The 12,427-nt window shown below is 46.8% G+C and overlaps 1 protein-coding gene across 3 annotated transcripts in view; it reads right to left on the bottom strand.

Moving 5' to 3' along the window:
* SEMA4D (semaphorin 4D) overlaps nucleotides 1-12,427 on the bottom strand; it is a 129,786-nt gene that overhangs the window by 69,829 nt on the left and 47,530 nt on the right. Inside the window, exon 1 of one of the 3 annotated variants that reach the window (XM_018052515.1) lies at nucleotides 7,682-7,776. The exons of the other annotated variants lie outside the window; for them this stretch is intronic. The gene's annotated coding sequence lies outside the window, so the exon portion shown is untranslated. Of the gene's footprint in view, nucleotides 1-7,681; nucleotides 7,777-12,427 lie in introns of those variants that run through there. 3 annotated transcript variants of the gene reach the window in all.

Genomic DNA, 12,427 nt, shown 5'->3' with positions numbered 1-12,427 from the left:
GAGGAGAGCATGGTAATCCAGTGTTCTTGTCTGGGAAATCCCATGGACAGAGGAGCCTGGCAGGCTACAGTCCATGGCGTCACGAGTCGGACATGACTACAGTGACTTGGCATGCACGCACATATCCTTTGCAAGCCAGCGACTCACACTCCCTTCTGAGCTTCCCAAACCCCTGCAGCACCCGTGGTCTAGAAGGTGATGCAAAGTTCCATGCCAGGCCGGCAGGAGTACCAGCAGAGTCCTGTCCTGTGGGCACATTCTCAGCCCTCCACAGCCCTCTGAGTTTGCACAAGCTATATCTGCTTAGGCCCGCCAGGTGACATGATGCAGTTTCACACTAAATTTTACACTTTCTTTGCTGCTTGGTAACGGTTTCATTTATCTTGTCTCTAAGTGACGGCAAAACTCCTCTTGTTACCGAGTCCAAGCTCGTTCGCTGACCACACGACAGGCCAGTGAATCTGAGAGACGAGGTGCTGAAGCAAGTAAAACAACTTTATTCAGAAAGCCAGCTGGCTGCGAAGACGGCAGACTAGTGTCTCAGGGTAACCATCTTGTCTGGGTCTGGATTACCAGGTTCTTTAGTACAGTAAGAGAGAAAGAAGCAATAAGGAAGTGAAGTCAAAAGGCAGACTAGAGAGGGAGAGGCAGTGGGAAGTAAAGTGAAAGGGTCATCAGTCTCTCAAAGCATCTCCAAGGGACTGGCCAGCCTTTGGAAGCGGTGTGTTAATCTCTTCTTTTTGGTGTAGCTATTCACAGGTGGGCATGATCAGATTATCTATGAGCTGAACAAAGGCACTTTAGTTTACAGTCAGGCAGAGGGGCAGGGTCCTCTGAGGTAGGCCATTATGTATGACTGTAATAACGAAAGCAACGAAAATCGAGTCAAACAAACAGTCCCAACATGGAGTCAGAACTGGCTTCTTCTCTGCAACACTTTGAGCACAAAACCACGTCTTAAGGGACCTACATGGGTTTTCTATGGCTGCTTGAGGGACCTACATTGGTTCTGTATGGCTGCCATGAAGTTTCACTAAAAACTTGGTGGCTTAGAACAGCATAAATTTGTTATTGCAACTGCTGATCAAAAATCTGACATGGGACTCATTGGGCTAGAATGGAAGAGCTGGCTGCATGCCTTCAGAAGGCTCAGTGGAAAACTGTTAGCTTTTTCCAGCTTCCAGAGGCCTCCTGCCTTCCTTGGCTCCAGGCTCACTCCTCTACTGTAAAGACAGTGAAGAGCGCAGGACAAAGAGGCCACCTGGGCATAAGGATTCTTCTGAGCTGAAGGCAACTGAGAACAGCAGATGCAAGAAGAGTTCCCTGCCCTCCTCCAATTGCCTAAAAGCAGGACATAAATTCTCTCTGTAAAAGTATACCAGAGATGACACTGAGTCTGCATAATTAACCTTACTAAGCATCCTATATATGCTTCCTAGTCATCTTCCCACCATTTATTGTCCCCAGGAGCCCAACCCCCCTTTCTTTTGTCTTGTCACTTTAAAATTGACTGCCCTTTGTTAAAATGATACATAAGCCCCAAGCCTACTCTGGTGACCCAAGGACGAAAGAGCAGATAAAACCGAGAGGGTCCTGGAATGCAGGAATGGAAGAACCAGACCCTTACTGCCCTCCCCTCCCCCATGTTGTAACTATTAATGGAACAGTATAACCTGTCTCCTGTCCTACCCTAGGGAGAACATATTTGCCCTACTATTCCCCCACCGAGTATACAAGCCTCATCCAATCAGCAAATGACCCACAAGACCCTGATCTCACTCCTTGTACCCTAGGTATAAAAGTGGACTAAGGACCCCTGTTCAATGTCAGTTCCCCGTTGAGCTGGCCCGCTGTTCTAACAGTGTCTCCCACTCTAATAAACTATATTCTCCTCTCTTTCTGCCTCATGTCTGGAAATTCTTTTCCAACCTGCGCCCGGACCATGACATTTTTGGTGGCCTGTACGGGGAACTTGGGGTCTCTTCCCCACCTCCTCACTTCTCCTTTCTTATAGAGACCCTCTGCGAACAGGCAAGCGCTATGGAAGCAACCGAGGAACTCTGGCCAGGGTTACCCTCTGGTGTGTTTCAAAGGCCCCACTGCTTACAGCGTCCAAGTAGCTGCTTCCCAAACAGGTGAGGGTCTCTCCTGTGTCTTCTTTCCAACCGAGGACTAGGCCAACCAATATTGTGTGGGCACAGGTCAGGCACTTAAAAGCCATTAGGGTGCCATGAAGACTCCCATGTAAGGATAAGTTGGACACCGAAAGGATCAGGCCACCAGCGCATCCGCCCCTAGCAAGACAACTTCCGTGCACCCTGTCAGGCACATAGTGGTTGAAGCAAAACAGAGACCATTGTCCCCTGGCCACCGCCTCCCTGATAGGATTGTAAGGCGGATTCCTCAGCCTTCTTCCCTGTCACTTTCACTTCTTCCCTTTCGGTCCAGATTGATTTACAGGAGCCTAGGTGTTGCCCTGAACCTTCAAGAGAGCCTTCCATAGTTCAGGGAGTTGCCAAATGGTGAGTCACCCAGTTACTCCCAGGAATCTCTTTCTCTGCCTGGGTCACATGGTGCCTTAGCTACATGGTTCTCAGAGGTCAGCTCTCACTGTCAGATGTGACTGTTGGGACAGTTGGTCATTTTTATGCCATTAGTAGCACGGAGAGATCACTGGGACCAAAAGGACACCCTTCTATCAGCCAGTGACTCTCAGTACCCCCACTCTACAGCAGGTAGGCTAAGAGTGGGTTCTGATACATCCCAGAAGCCTCTCTCAGACTCACCCCTTGGCTATATTCTCAGAAACTGGAAAATGTTGACCCTGCAAAAGGCCTGGCCCCAATACAAACTGGGCCTCTGAATGGCACACTAGCCTTTGTCAAAAGCAGGGAAAGGACTCAGTATTTCCTTACATTCAGCCCTCAGTCAGAATCCAGATTTGAGGGACTCACGCTGCGTGTGTCTTTCTGTTGCCTCCCTATCTCCTGTCCCCCCGTTTCTCTCCATCAGATTTCCTGGATGAACCCTAATCAGCCTTTCATATCCACACGATCTCTAGGAAAGGATTCTGAGGGTCCCTTTGGTCCAGGTCCTTCTCCTATATTCAAAAGGCTGAAGGATCAGAAACTCTCCTAACATTCTAAAGAATCCCCTTCTAACTACGCTTTTCTCTCAGGTGAAGCTTCCCCTACTCCTGCAAATTCCCTTCACCCTTCAGATTCTTCTGATGGGACAAAGATCTCACTTCCCATTGGAGGAACGATCCACTATTTTTATCAGCTGATCTGCCCCTGATATCAGAGTCAATTTGAGCACTATTTGGTCTATAATTTAGGTATAAAACTATGACTACAGAAAGGAAAGATGACTTTTTGACACAATTTGGCCATGATATTCTTTAGATCCCAGAGAAAAGTGGTTAAAATGATTTTTTTTACTGGAAACTGCAAAACCGGTTCCTTTCGCATATGCAGTAAAAAAACAACTAGCTTGTTAAAAAGGCTGCCTAGGAAAAAGCTTGGAGTTAACCCTTTCCATGTCCCTGAAATACACAGCCCACTTTGCCTGAGACCTCAACCTTGAGCAAATTAGAACTTCAAAAAAAAGGAAGAAAAAAGTGGGGTTGGGGGGTGGGTCAAAGAGAAATTTTAAATCTCAAGCGGAAAACTGTCTGTATGGATTTTTGTATGTCTCAGTGTGTGTCTTTTCTTGTTTTTGTTTTTTAAATAATACTCCTGAAGTTGTAAATGAGTTCTAATTTAATTGGCCTAAAGAAAAGTAGTCAATAAAGCAGGAGTAGATGTTTTTCTGGAACGCTCTTGTTTTTTCAATGATCCAACAGATGTTGGCAATTTAATCTCTGGTTCCTCTGCCTTCTCTAAATCCAGCCTCAACATCTGGAAGTTCATGGTTCACATACTACTGCAGCCTGGCTTGGAGAATTTTGAGCATTACTTTGCTACAGTGTGAGATGACTGCAATTGCGCAGTAGTAGGAGCATTCTTTGGCATTGCCTTTCTTTGGGATTGGAATGAAAACAGAACTTTTTCAGTCCTGTGGCCACTGCTGGCATATTGAGTGCAGCACTTTCACAGCATCATCTTAAACTCTATTAAGAATAATTATATTGTAGAACTGTCTGAAACAGTCTCTCTAGATTTTGGTAACCTGAATTTCTAGGGTTGTCTTAAACTAAGTGACAGAAGTTTATTGAATAGCTAGGTCATTTCCAAATAAAGTAAGATTCTGAAACATTCATTACTAAACACTAACTTGCTCTTACAGAGAAACTAGAGATTTTAGACTACTAATGAATAATGTTTGATGCCATCCTGAGATGTTCTTTAGAATTTTTTTTAGAAATTGTCACTGGTATGTATGCTCACCAATCTCTAGACTGCCCCTGAGATATCCCAAAGAGCTATTAAACTATTTTCTGAGTTCATTTGACATGTTAAATTACATGGGAAGTATTTTTAGAAGAGTGATGAATCTTCTCAGGTTATATTGTATGGTTGATGTTACTAATATAGAAATCTTAGAAATTATGTGAAATTCATGAAAATCTGGTATGTCCTGGTAAAATGTTGTAAGTTATAATTCTAGTTGACATGTTAAAGTGTTACAAGTCATAACAATGACCAAGTTACTTTGTCAACTGCAGTTTAATTAGATTTTAAACATGCCTTCTATGGTTTCACTCTGATGCCTTTGCAAGAATACTGCTACTTCAAGATTTATAGAAAAGCCTTTTCTAAGATTAAGCGATAAACATTTTGTTTGCTCATTATCTGGTACACTGGTAACAGACTGGAATTTAGTCTACTTTACGTTAAGAGAACAAAGTTTTCTTGGAAGCTTTCGATAACAGATTATGAATTTCTTTGCCTATAAGAGATTTATATTTGTTTTTAAAATCTTTTGTTACTTTGGAAAAGTAAATAAGTATTACTTAAGATTATGGTACATATAAAAGTTCATTCTACAAAAAAATAAACCCTCCCTGTTAGATTTTTGCTATTCTGATGTCCTTAAAACATAGCAACAGTCTACTCCTAAATCAGGGAATTAAAAATGGGTGAATGATGGCTGTAAATCAGAGAGTCAGGGCTATGGGAAATCCAAAACGGCCAGTTGGCTTCTCCTGGCTCCCTGACGAACCTCATTTTTATTTTATGGGTTAAAGCCTTCCCTGGCTACAGGGTTAATGCCCTCATAATGAAAAAATTATGTTTCAATGAATATTAAGTTTTGTTAATTCTTAAACTAAGTTTCTAGCATTGTTAACTAAGGTCTAGTGTTTACTAAGACTCACTTCTGAGATAGTTCCTTGTTGTTAAGTTATATTGCTAAAAACTTTAATTAAGTTATTAAAAAGGACACTCTAAGTTTGTTTTTGAAGCTTATCTCAGTAACCAATCTTTGGATAAAGATCAGATGCTCCATGATGTACAACCAGGAGATTAACACCAGCCTATAGTCATTTGACAAACAAAGTCAGATGACCTGGGGTATACTGGACTCTACCTAATGAAAGTTCTTGACTTACAATTCTTACTTGCAACCTTACTAATAACCGCTAGCTGTATTATTCTCTATGCCACTTGTTTCAGAAGATTGTTTCTTACGTTACCAAATGTGTGACTGTTCCTGTGATAAAATGCTGATATGCAGTTCCATATGAGATCAATGACTGTAATAATGTAACTCTAGAAATAGGAAGAAGCAACAAGAGGGAATATTTTCCTGCACCAAGAGGCTAGTAAGACAGGTATGGTCCAGAGATTTCTGCTACTCGCAAGGCCTGGTCCAATTAACAGCTCACTGAGTGACCTGTCAATGGAATCTTTGTTAAACCTGAGAATGAGCCTTCCCAGCACCATGGTACGTAATAGCCATGAAATGCCCCCAAAGCATGGTCAAATATGTGGCTATGAAGGGACCCTGCTGACTGGAAGTTGGCACCTGCCAGCTGCCTCTACAAAGATTACATCATGACCACTGCAAGCTGCTGACCTTCAACAAGTCCTGAAAGGAGTTCAGGGTGGAGGTCAGAAATAAGGCACTCTGTGCTCTGGGAAGAACCCAGAAGATCCGGCCTTCAGATTGCCAGATGTTTGCAGGTAAAGGTTTTACAAGGCCAAATTCCTGCCTCTTCTCGTACCCAGAGAAACACTAACGTCACAAACCAAGGTCTGGGCCTGGTTCTCCTGGCTAGCCCCTAAGCAGCTTTTCTACTTCTATTAATCTTTGGGCCACGTACCTTTAACTTTCTTGTTAAGTTTGTTTCTTCTAGAATACAACAGATCTCCAGTGGTAGTATGACAAGAATATTCCATGACCAACACTCAGACAATGCTGAAACAAGTCACCTTATCATTCCATGGACTCTCAGCTCCCTCCATAAATGCACCCTGACAGAGAGCAGGCAAAAGGAACCCAGAGCCCCATGATGCCCCTGTACAGCTTGAAGAAGTCAGACCAATCAATGCCCCTTTTCCTTTGAGACTGGGTTCCCAAATGCCTGAGAAGGGAAATCGGTAGATTGTTAGACATGAGCAGAGTATCAAAAGGGGCCAAAAAATTGGCCCTAAAAATAAGGAGAGGAAGGAATGTGGTGACCCAAGGAGGAAAGAGCAGATAAAACCAAGAGGGTCTTGGAATGCAGGAATGGAAAACCCAGACCCTTATCGTCCTCCCCTCCCCCATGTTGCAACTATTAATGGAACAGTATAACCTGTCTCCCCTCCTACCCTAGGGAGAACGTATTTGCCCTACTCTTCCCCCACCCAGTATACAAGCCTCATCCAATCAGCAAATGACCCGCAAGACCCCAATCCCACTCCTTGTACCCTGGGTATAAAAGTGGACTAAGGACCCCTGTTCAATGTTGGTTCTCCCTTGAGCTGGCCCGCTGTTCTAACAGCGTCTCCCATTCTAATAAACTGTATTCTCCTCTCCTTCTGCCTCATATCTGAAAATTCTTTCCCAACCCGTGCCCAGACCACGATTCCTATTTGCTTCTTGGGGTTTTTACTTCTTTTGTGTGAAGCCTCTGTGCATATAACAACATTAAATGTGATATGCCTTTTCCCCTGTTAATCTGTTGTCAGTTTAATTCACAGGCCCCACATACAGAACTGAAGAGTAGAGGAAAAGTTTTCCTCCCCTATACCAGCAGCATAGCATCTTCTCTCTGTCCTCCTGACTCTTTCATTAGGAACCTCATGATTATATTTAGGGTCTACCCATGAGGTCACAAGGGCTTCCCTGAGAGCTCAGTTGGTAAAGAATCCCCCTGCAATGCAGGAGACCCCAGTTCAATCCTGGGTTGGGAAGATCTGTTGGAGTGGGGATAGGCTACCCACGCCAGTATTCTTGGGCTTCCCTTGTGTCTCAGCTTGTAAAGAATCCTCCTGCAATGCAGGAGACCTGGGCTTGATCCCTGGGTTGAGAAGATCCCCTGGAGAAGGGAAAAGCTACCCACTCCAGTATTCTGGCCTGGAGAATTTCATGGACTGTATGTACAGTCCATGGGGTTGCAAAGAGTTGGACATGACTGAGTGACTTTCACTTTCATGAGATCACAAAGAGACACAACTATGACTAAACAGTAGCAACAGCAGCAGCTGATAAACCAGAATAATTTCCCTATCTCAAGATCTTAACTTAATCATACCTGCAAAATCCCTTTAACTCACAGGTTCCAGGGATTAGAATGTGAACATCTTTAGGGACTTGCAGACTCCTACGGCCATTCAGTACTGAATAGGTGTAACTCTTTTGATTTTTTTCCTAGAAAAAAAATTAGAATTTTAGGTGGTCTCCTAATTTCTTGACACTGAAAAATAACTAAGATATATATATTTTATATCCTGGGAAGTCCAAACAAGACCTATCTGCCTATGAGGGCTGAGTTAGCCAGCTGGCCTGAGAGCCAGGTGTCCACGTGGGTGCTGTGTTGAATGGGGGTGGTGGAGAGAGGAGACCATCAGTCCTGCACACCCTCCATGAAGACAGACAGGGTGGGAGATGCCAATCAGAAGTCCAGGCTAGAAAAAGTCAGGATGAGGGCAATCGTAAGGTAGCATTAAGAATGCTGGTTGAATAAAAAATGCAAATGATTGGTAGTAGGAACTGAAAAATAAGAAGGAAACCACACATTCCAAGGCAATCTTGCCTTGATGAGTCATTCAGATGCAAATTTTATCCCAATTTTGGAAGGATTACAAGCACCCCTATTCACAGCCCTATTCCTATGTTAATTCTAAACTCAGAACTCCCTCCACAGTCCTCAGTCTGGGCACTTTCCTGCCACTGTTTCTTTTTATCAGGCCCCTAAGCACCGAGCTTTTCCAAGCTGGTATGCAGAGTTTCTGGTGTGTTTCTGGCTCTCTCCCCAGCTCCCCCCCAAACCCTGGCCCAGCAACGCCTCCAAAATATAGTGAGCATCCTCCCCAGTTATTGGACTTCAACACACTTAAGTTCTACTGGACTGAAGGCCCATGACCTTCACACACTACTTACCAAGCACATATGAAAGACAGAAACCAAGAGACCTAAGCTATTCCAAACAATAAAGGGAGGTGATGAACACTCCTGGCCCATGCCCACATTATGATCCGTCCACAGGGATCTGAATCAGCTGCTCAAGAAAAGGACCCTGGAGCCTCCCCTGGCCAGCAGAGTGCCTGCCCTGAATCACTGGACACTTGCTGACCTGCTGGACTGACAGACGCACTTCTCTTAAATAAACTCCTCTGGTCCTTGTGAAGGGTCATCAGTCACTCAGGCCCGGGTCGAGGGACAGGACAGCTGTCTGCTTACTCAGCCCACTCCTGTTCACCTGAGCCATGAGAACTGAGGAAACAAAAACCCATCTGCACAAATAATAAGAAAATGCTGGTATGCGCTAAGTACTCGGCCTCGCTGTACACATCTCTGTGTCAATGAAATGGGGATGACTGTAGGTCATCCGATTATTCAGAGGGTTAAACAAGGTCTCACGTGGCAGGCACTCAGAATACTCCAGTAGGAAATAAATCATACCATTGGGAAAAAAAGAAAAGAAAATGCTAGGCTTCTTGGCAGCAAACCCTAAAGAGCCAAGCCCCTGCTGCCCAGCCCAGCAGCCTTACCTCTCCCGGGGGGCTGCACTCGCCGACGGGCTCCCTCATCCCGTGCTGGTCACGGGGAAGGACAGTGCTCAGGACGCAGTCTGGCCCAGCCACCCTGTCCTCACAGGGAGCTCTGCTGCCCAGGGGTCTGTCCTGACACCTCGTTCTCCAGGGTGCAGTCTGGGTGGGGCCCCCGGGACAGGCCATGGCAGCGGGGTCCACTGGGGCCACGACAAGGAGCCGTTCAGCAGTGGGACAAGGCCGCTGCAGTGAGCCTCCCTCAGGCCATGGAACGTGCTTGCCCCATTCTCGTCCCTCTCAATGGCCAGCTGTGCGCCCGCAATGTGAACCCAATTGTTCTCCTGTGTGGGCTCATTCAGGGGCACGGGCAGGGCCAGCTCAGGCCGAGGGAGGAGCCAGGAGCTCCTGTCCCTGAGGAGAAAGGTCCTTAGAGACGTGTAGGGAGGGGGAAGGGGACCAGGCCCCTTGGTGTCTCCAAGGATCACACAGGCCCAGCCACAGGGTGAGGGCCTCGGGCTCTGGGTCATGAACAGGGAGCTGCCTTTCATCCAGGCCCTCCTGCAGGGTCCCAGCAAGCCCATGAGCCTCTCCAAGTGTCGGCACCCAACCTTGAAAACAGGAAGAGCCACAGCATCCGGTCCAGTCATGGCTGCAAGGTGGCAGCGAGAGTGAACGGGGATGTGATGTGTACAAGACACCTCAGCACTGCTGCCCCAAAACCAGCTTGGGAAGAAGAGCTGGCAAAGGAGCACCTCTTCCGCCTCCTGACTATGCTGCCCATCAGGACATCCTCCCGAGAGTGGGCCTAGCCCGCAGGCCACCACGCTACCTGCCGGGGTGGCTGGATGGGGGCACACGAGTGCCAGTGCAGCAGTGGCCAACCCTCTGTGGGGCCTGGAATGGGGCACAGCGTGAGGATGATGGGGCCCACATCTGGTCATGAACCATCCTGAGGAGACAGGCAGACACCACAGGCTCAGCGCCACCAGACACAGCCTCTGACCAGCACCCAGCACCACCCTCCTCTCCCTCCCCGCAAAAAGCAGCGCCTACAGCTCTACCACATGCGTGCTAAGTGGCTTCAGTCATGTCTGACTCTTTGCGACCCCAGGGACTGTAGCCCGCCAGGCTCCTCTGTCCACAGGATTTTCCAGGCAAGAATACTGGAGAGGGTTGCCATGCCCTCCTCCAGGGGATCTTCCCAACCCAGGGACTGAACGTGCGTGTCTTCTGTCTCCTGCACTGGCAGCTGGGTTCTTTACCACTAGGGCCACCTGGGCTCCACCGCTGCCATGAAAAATTCCACACTCCACGATAGGAGGACCCGGTCCCGGACACAGCAGAGTTTGGTGACAGTAGGCACTGACCCTCATGTGCTGCCTGCAATGGATACAGACTCCTGAGGTCCACCTCTGGGCATCAGGACAGAGGACTGGCCAACGTGTCCAGTGAAGGAAGCCAGGCCGTGGGGTAGGCAGACATAGCCGTATGACTGCCACCAACACCGGGTGTCTGGGTCTTGGTAATAAGCAGGATTGAGAACGGCTGCACCCCTCTGATGGCCAGAGCCATGCTATACGAGAGATCCATGCCATGCCCCTGCAGGACTGAAACTTGTTCAGTCTCAGACCTCAAGTCTAAAATCCCTTAAACCCAGCAACCAGGTAGGTCCATCCCACCTGCTGACCCAAATACCGTGCAGGCAGGGGCAGCATGCTGGTCTTTGCCCTTTCTAACTGAAGTGTTCTAACAAGCCACAGAGGTGGCGGGAGACAGTCAGTGTGTGTGGGATGCTGCAGGACTGTAACAAGGGGTGACAATGCAGACTCTGCTCCCAGGAGCGGCTCCACCTGCTCCCAGGCACCTGTCCAGTGACCTCCTGCACCTTCCTCTCCCTAGAAGCCTTTGGTGACAACGCCCTGGCTTGGAGACAAGATGCAGGAGAGGCGGGACAGACACGGTTAGCACTCAGGTGGGCTCGGTGGGAATGCCGTGTCCTGGGATGGCATGGGGACGACTTTCAGAGCTGCCCGGGGCCTCGTGACAGTGCTCATCAGATGTCCAAGCAGGCATGCTCCGTGACTTGGCCGAAGGTGCCAGGTAACTGTGACCCTCAGTCAGTGACAGAGCTGAGCTCATGAAAGTAGAGAAAATGTTAATCCATCCCTTCAAGAGTTAAAAGCAGCTTCTCCAGTCAAACCAGCATTATGAAAACACTTTATTCTGTCATTTATAAGAAACAAGGACGTTTCTGGTTTTCAAGGTATTTTGAGGCAACAAATTGAAATATTCTTTACATTCATTGACTAGAATTATATTTAATGTATGGATTTTAAGACTTTCAGAAAATAGGCAATATGGCTTACAATTCTAGAATATTTTCATAGATTTATAATATATGAGCCACCTGTTTTAAAAAACAGAGTTTCTTTGATTCCCTTAAGGTCTAGCTGCTGAGAGTCAAAACCACTCTGGTCTATAAACTGCCTATGACGACAATTAGCTCTGAAGGCAATTTTCTTAAAGCGACAGTAATATTTTAAAAAAACACTTGGGGAAACACTTTTCTTCTGTGATTAAAGATTTCACCCAAAAATTAAGGTACCAAATAGAAGCTCAGGGTTTCAAACAGCAGCCTTCGCCATCCACAAATAATAAGACGTAAAATTTAATTCGGCTTCCACTGCAACGGTGCTCCTCGGATCAGCAATAGCTCAGCAGACCCATCTCCAGAGCTTTGCAGCCCACTGCAGACCTCAGGACTCAGCGTGCATCAATGGGTCAATTCGACTTGCAGTAAAAAGCAAGAGAAGTGTCTATTTTTAAAAACCTATTTACACATACTTGCACTTTTAAAAAAAGTTAGCAAAGAACCCACTGCATACATTTTGGTCAAATGAAAACCAACTGACCCATGTTCAAGCTCACCACATCTTCGCACCAATTTTAAGCATGAATTCAACCTTATTTGGCTCTAGAATGCACCACATTAATAATTCTCCAGTTAGTGCACGGCCTTGGTCACAGCTACCAAGTGTCAAGACAGCATGAGGAACAGCTCCAGGGACAGACCAGCCAGACTTCAGTCTTACCAAGAACAGTTCAGATGGACAACAGAGGTCCAGTGGTTCTTCACCTGCCCTCTGACCTGGCCCTCATCTTGCGGGCCACCCAGGACATGGGGCTTCTCTCCCACCGCCCCCTCGCCTGGACACACCACACACACTGTCCCCAGCCACGCTGACCACCATGGGTCTGTCCTCTGCTCTGGCATCTTCCACCAATCA

This window comes from Capra hircus, chromosome 8, assembly GCF_001704415.2.
Source record: "Capra hircus breed San Clemente chromosome 8, ASM170441v1, whole genome shotgun sequence".
NCBI lineage: Eukaryota > Metazoa > Chordata > Mammalia > Artiodactyla > Bovidae > Capra > Capra hircus.
The sequence above is the reverse complement of the archived record's forward strand: the minus strand, read 5'-3'. Positions and strand labels throughout refer to the sequence as shown.